This window comes from Dermacentor variabilis, chromosome 6, assembly GCF_050947875.1.
Source record: "Dermacentor variabilis isolate Ectoservices chromosome 6, ASM5094787v1, whole genome shotgun sequence".
NCBI classification, from domain to species: Eukaryota; Metazoa; Arthropoda; class Arachnida; order Ixodida; family Ixodidae; genus Dermacentor; species Dermacentor variabilis.
Genome location: NC_134573.1, coordinates 60659203 through 60665984, shown reverse-complemented (window position 1 = coordinate 60665984; position 6782 = coordinate 60659203). Strand labels below are relative to the sequence as shown.

The 6782-nt window shown below is 44.6% G+C and overlaps 1 long non-coding RNA gene across 1 annotated transcript; it reads left to right on the top strand.

Moving 5' to 3' along the window:
• The first annotated feature begins 3791 nt into the window (after positions 1–3791).
• Positions 3792–6554, top strand: LOC142584176 (uncharacterized). Its single transcript, XR_012828716.1, has 3 exons — positions 3792–4125; positions 4749–4811; positions 6219–6554. It is a non-coding gene; the product is annotated as an uncharacterized LOC142584176 (long non-coding RNA).
• The last annotated feature ends 228 nt before the right edge of the window (positions 6555–6782 follow it).

Genomic DNA, 6782 nt, shown 5'->3' with positions numbered 1-6782 from the left:
CAACAACGAAGTGTATTCTTCTTTGCTGCTGGTGTGTATTTTTCGCATGAGTGTAATCATGAATACGTTGTTTTTATAAATGTTTAAAATGTTTTACGCTTGGTTAGACCAATATTAGCGCTTTGTTTGGCTGGTTAAGCTCTGCACCAACAAGTGTATGGACCGTGCAGACCGATCAGGCCGCTCACGTATGTCTACGCTAAAGTTCCTTCATCAGCTTGAGTTTATGCCTACAGTCATTTGCCGAAATGACCAGCTTGCCTGTGGTTACCGGAATACCAGACACGTTCGGCGCTACGACAGAATGCTCGCAACACACGCTGCTTCGATAGCTCTCGCTTGGGGTCGACGGCCAAGCGGCTAGCGGAGCGGTCTCGCGCGGGCGGGGGCGGGCTCCAAAACAACCGGAAGTGGACGATGTGACGTCGCATCGTGACGCTGAACCAGTGAAGGCGGAGCTTAGCCCCGCTGGCTCGGCGAACGAGTTGAGGAAGAAAAGCATGGCTAGGGAGGAGGGTAACAGCTAATCGCTTGTAGCTCCATTAATACGTAACGCTTCACTTAAATTGTGGTGCGAATGTTCTACTTAAGCTGTACCCTACGCGTCTACAAAATTTGTCCGAACCGTTTCAGGGGCCCTTTAAGCTGTTGCATTTGATGGCGTTCGTTTGTAAACAGATATAGGTGCGATAGAAATGGCTTTTTTGTTCCATGGTTATATTGCGCTTAGTTTGACACTGACGATATTAAGTGAAGGACAGGACGTGGACGTACGTTGATCCTGTCCTTCACTTAATATCGTCAGTGTAAAACTAAGCGCAATATAACCATGAACGTTGACCAACTAGCCCCCTTCATTGCTTTACTAAATATTATTTCTTCCGATGTGCGCTTCCAAAATGCCCTTCGTTAACTTCTTGCAACATGGAAAACGACACGCGTAACTTTTTTTTCTTTTTTTGTCTCCGTGCAGCGCAGGAGCCACCATCAATATTTTGTGCTACAAGTTTATGTCGCTCTCGTAAGTTATGCAAACGCTTCAAGCCGGCTTAAACCATTACTTTCTAGGCCAGGATGTAACTAGCTGGAAATCACATGCTCTTGATTCCCTTTTAACCCCGTAGTGCATTAACTTTTATTTTGTAAAAAAAAATTAAACAAACCTTTCTTTAGGCCAGATATGCCTAAGGCAACCTCGCTTTGCTAAAGAAATGGCTATAGTTGCAAATTTATGAGCAAGAATTGTCGCATATGACCATGCAGTTACGGGTATATTTATTGATCATGCAAAAATACATTTGATTCTTGGCAAACAAGCAACAGCGCACAGAAAACGAACACGAAGGAAGCTGTGGACACAACATAAGTGCTGACTTTTAACAGGAAAATTTATTGAATGAACGATTTATTAAATTACTTAAACTGCGCATGCGCCTGCAAAGCAGCGAACAATTCATGACAAGCATTAGTAGTGAAATCATGGGGATACTCAAAAATAATTAACAACAATCTAAAACAGCGTGTTGTTCGCCTATTAACGGCGTGTGTTCTGGTACTGCACAATCTGGCTGACTAACACAATCTGTTAGTCAGCCTTCAAGAGCCCACCAAGAAAAAGAAACTTCCTCTTTAGACCACGCAAATCGTTGACAGCCGAGCAGCACACTCGGTATAAAATTGCAGAAAAATTGCAAAAAATATCAGAACCATTGAAATGACTTGAAACATTGGTTTGCTTTAGCTTATGGAATGTATTTCTCACAGCTCCGGTCAGTATGCAAGTTTCACTAAAATTTGATCTCATCATTGATTGGCTTATTCACGCCTTCAATTTCTTTTATTCAATTCTAGGTTTTTACAGACGATTATAGACCTTGGTTTTATGTTTACTCTTGCTATGCGTAGTCTGAGTTTGGCGCAAGCCCAAAGAAACCCTTCTTTTTCATCTGGGAGTTATTCATTGCTTCTACTATATTAGCTTCTGCAACATAGCAGGGCCCAAGCTGTTCAGTGTTAACACTGCCAGCATTTTCATTTTCTTACGTATGCTGCACCAGTAATCGTTCTAATAAAAAGTATAGTTGATGCAAACGAATAAATTTTGCCACGAAACTTGTTCCTTCGCGAAAAAAACATCTCTACTGTTCTCCACAATACAACCTGTAAGTGCATGGTTTTGGGCAGCACAAACAACGACCCACGAAACACAGAACCTCTTAAAAACTTCTTGAAACGGCTACAAACGGCTATAGACGTCTTGGTCTATGATAAGACTGAAAATAGAATTTCTTCTAAACATAATTTCAGCACTTGGAATATGCTAGTATATATTCTACCTGCGGCAAAACCCACTACTGGTGTCACTAGAGTCTATTTTGGTAAACACATTCAGAATGTCTAACTCAAGAACTTTTCTAGATCTTTTTGTCTGAAAGCGCATAAAATGCCAAACAACGTGTTAAAAGTGCGGTTACCGTCGGCCTTAGCGAATAAAAAACGCCGCAGACAAATCGAACTCGTTGGAAGCAACGTAAGTTAATTGGCTTTAAGGTTAAATAATTTCACACCAGAACTTCAACAATCAAGGGCGTGTTATTGTTTTCCATACGGGGCGGGCACACGATGCCTGGAAACCATCAGCAGCAGGAGCGAAACGCCGGCGTTGCAAAGCGGTGTCACACGGCGAATTCCATTGGGAGAACAGGAGCACTCAAAAGCACGCTGAAAGTGCTCTTTCCAGGCGCGGCGTGTTTCATTGGTCGAACAGGAGTGGGAGCGCCGTCATCCAGTGGTAGAACAAGAGCAGTTTCGCTGCGCCGAGAGCAGCCGGGAGCAGTCCGCACTGCTCTCGCCTGAAAAGCGGAGTACCGAGGAAGTCACGTGATCCAAACGTCATATCGTCCTCATTTTGCTTCAGCCGGCGAGCGCGGCGGCAACCAAGCGTAGGCACTGTTTTGGCCCCAGTGACTTTGACGTCGTTAATATGAACGGGCTTAACGATTCAGCGAGAGATACCAACATTTCTAGTACACCTTGCTTCTCTTCGGATGCGCGGGAAACAGTGGCAGCAAAGCGTCTTCGCCTTGCTGAAGTGCTCGAGACGCTCGACGGTGACAGCAGCGACAGCATCTGGAGCTCAACTTCGGATTCGAGTTGTAGTTCTACGGACGACACTAGTAGCGATGACGACTACGAAATGTACGCGGCGATCTCTCAAGAGCTATTTGCGTTGCCGGAGGAAAGACCAAAAGTGGACTCGTACATTGGAAAGACTGTCTCTTCATACTCCGACGAGGAGGTGCGTTGTTCAGCTTCCGAGGGAAGTCAGATCGTTAAAGTGCCCGTTTTTCTTTCTAGTTCAAAAGAAATTTCCGCATCACACGGCGACTTCCCCTGAATAATAGAAAGCAGGATGCGCTGAGCTTCAGAATCCATTTCGGATAATCTTGCAGGCGGAAACGTTGCGGGATGCGTCGGCGTTGCACAAATGCACGTTGTACGCTGCGGCAAACCGGTGAACGTCCGACGACCACAACACGGTTACACGTGTTTTGCCGCTCTCCCGCAGAGAATGCTGGGACGTCGATTGCTTGTGTCACGTGGTACATTTCTCCTCACACGTCCCCCTCCCACCTGCTCTCCGGATCAACGCCGCATTCCAGTGGCGGGTCGAGTGTTCCTGCTCTCACTGCGCTGCCACCCGACTCCGCACTGCTCGGCTCTCTACTCCTGTTCTCCCAATGGAATTCACCAACAGAGCCACCGCGCTGCGATCACTTCGGCGGCACAATCCAAATTTGTCAGACATCTCATTCCGTGCTGGAAACACTGGCTGGCAGGAAGTTTGAAAAAACGGTCGCTGCCGCCCGTAATGTTTCGTACGTGGGTTCGTTATGCCAGTTGTGCGTCATTCTAAGCCGTTCTGTACATTTATACTGGATATTAAGTGGAGTCATTTAGCTGTGCTGATGCTTTTTGCGTGTGTTTTGCATTAGTGCTTCGTGACATCGGCTGTATTGCCTGTTTTCGCCGACGGCTTACTACCACAATGGCGGGATCTGCGTTCGCGGCCTTCGTGTCTCGGTGTGTCTTTGTACGTCGCACGTTCGGATAACACTTTTTCCGGTAAGTGAAATACATTGCACTTCGTTTTTCGTCAACAATGTGAATATTTTTAGGTGTTACCCACGACGGTTCTTGATAGATGGGCTCTCCTGCTCTGCGAGTTTTCGTCTTTACTTTTATATGAGGGTTCTGCTTGTGTTCAGCCGTCCAGCACTACCACGCTCCATGACTTCCGCAACACCAGTCAGAACTTTGCCCTGCTTGTTAGTCTGTGGTTAACGTAGCACGAACCAACCGAAGGAGTGCATTCGAAGACGACGCGCTGGCTGTAATGCTGAACCGGACTGAACTCGCCCTATTTTGTGTCCTTTTGTTCTTGCGTGTGCGCGCGTGTGTGTCAGTGACTATGCAGTTTGTAGCGTTCCCACTTTATAGCAAAACAAAATTATAACTGCAATGTTTACTTCCCAAATTAAATCGTCTGCTGATGTACAAATTTCACTTGTGTTTTGTTCTAAATAAGCAGCAAAACCTTTAACCTAGTAGGTGCTTCATCTGGGAGTGAAATCACGACAGCTTGGCATTTATTAATGAATGACTGTGACTGGGGGTCACCTTATTTGTAATTGCAAATCTGCCTTTCAACTGACTTGATGCTCTCTTTTGTTCCTTTCACTCTATAGACGGCTGGACATCCTTCTTGTAGCTTGGCGCTAGCTGGATGGCGGGACCTCATCGTGATCAGTGTAAGCCAATGTACTGTACCCTCTCTGGCCTTCCCAGTGCTTTTTATATGGGTTAAGGCCAGGGAGCGCTTCGTGGTAAAATAGCTAGTTGGTGTCTCAAAACGGGCATTTTTTGCGCTGGTTCTTTATACGCTGCCACTATTATAACCAATTTCTCAGTGCCAGTGTACATACACAGTTCTACTATTAGTTTCCCCCAAAGCCTTAAGAAATTTAACTCTAGGTAGTGCTACGTAAGAACTCGCAAATTAACTATGTTGTGTCATACAAGTATTCCATACATGAGTGAAAATTTGCTACAACAGTGTACGTTACACCTTGTTTCCCTAATACACAGATGTATTCAAGCCAGCATTTGATTAGTTTGGTATTCTAAATGTTTTCTGTGTGATTTAGTTTTTTTACAGGAATTTACTGTACAGCATCAGCAAGCAGTCTAATTTAAGATTTGTGTGCTGTAAAAGGTGTGCTTTGCCGCTAGAATTGATAAAACATGGGCCGAGGCTTCCATACAAGGACAAACTTCAATTTCGCTCTACCACCGTCAGCAGTTGGCTGGCGCTTGCAAAATGAAGCACATCAGGTAGCTTGTGTCAGACTGTTTTTTAACCTTATTGTGAGGAGATCACGAAGTGATGTGTGGAGGCGCCTGTGTCTGAGATATAGATTGTGCTGCAACAGATGTGCGTGTAGAACAGGCATGATGCTGAGGGTTCCAGCAGTTTGCAGAGGTGCTTTTAAAATTTTCTCATAACTGTTTTTTTACCTGTGCTGTTTTTTGTCACCTGTTTCAATAATATAATTGGAGGTGTCAGAATTTAGCAATTTATTTGCCCTGGCCCATTAGCCTGCCATATTTGACTTTTCACTAGGTGGGCAATTATTCAGCATGGACCATTACTTGAATACACCTTTTTGTGTGCAGTGGCTTCTCAATTGTGGGTCAACGTAGAGGCTCATAATTACCTCATGCTATGGATGCACTGATGAATTTGCTACCTATACGAATCACTTTGCACTTTCTCGCGCAAACAGCATGTTAACACTTCCAAGACAGTGGACAATTTTATCGTTTGATCACATCATGAGATACTTTCAATATTGTATGACGCATCATTTGTGTGAGGTGTTGCCCTAAACCAATTAGGGTCACATGAAAATATATCAACAAAAGTGATTGATCCAGCTAGGAGTGTTGCTTTGGAACGCTACTTTATCACCAGTCCTCCTTTGCATGCTACCTGCTTACTCTGTACTGCGTCACGTTTAAGTTTGAAAGAAAGGCAGTGCAAAATGCCAAACTTGCTTTTAGTTAACAATATAAAACACTGTTTAACTTTTTAATTAAGCTAGTACATCCTTTACCTGCAGAGTGAATTACTATTTTAAACTGATTATATCTTGCAGGAAGCTTCTCAGACTTGATAATGGGAGGAACGAGGTGAAGGACACATTACACAACTGGTATCGCAGGCGTAAGTCCAAGCCCGTGTCACCTAGGAAACGTGAAAGAGCACGCATTGTCTCTGTCATCTGCCAACTCTGTGGCCATGCGCCTAGCAAGAGGTTCTCCGACAGTGGACCATTGTGTAAATGTCTCAAGGTATCTGCCATTGTCAGTCTTTCGCGCGCATACTCAGGGCACACCACGAGCACATGTTCTATAGTCTCTACAGTGCCACACACTGAACAGTCCGGGGAGTCTGTCCGTCCAATAATGTGCAAATATTTGCGCGTGAAGGCGACGCCTAATCGGGACCCTTTTTCTTCCCCTCTTCCCCTTCTTTTATGTAGAATAGCAGGCCAGATGCTCCATTATCCGGCTGACCTCTCTACATTTTCCAGTCATTAAAATAGTTCTTTTCTTCTCAGACTTGTTTGACAGGTTGATAAGTGGCTTTTTAGCCACAAAATACCATATATTAATTTAAAGGCTGACTTTGACTCTGCTATGCAATTTAATGACTATAT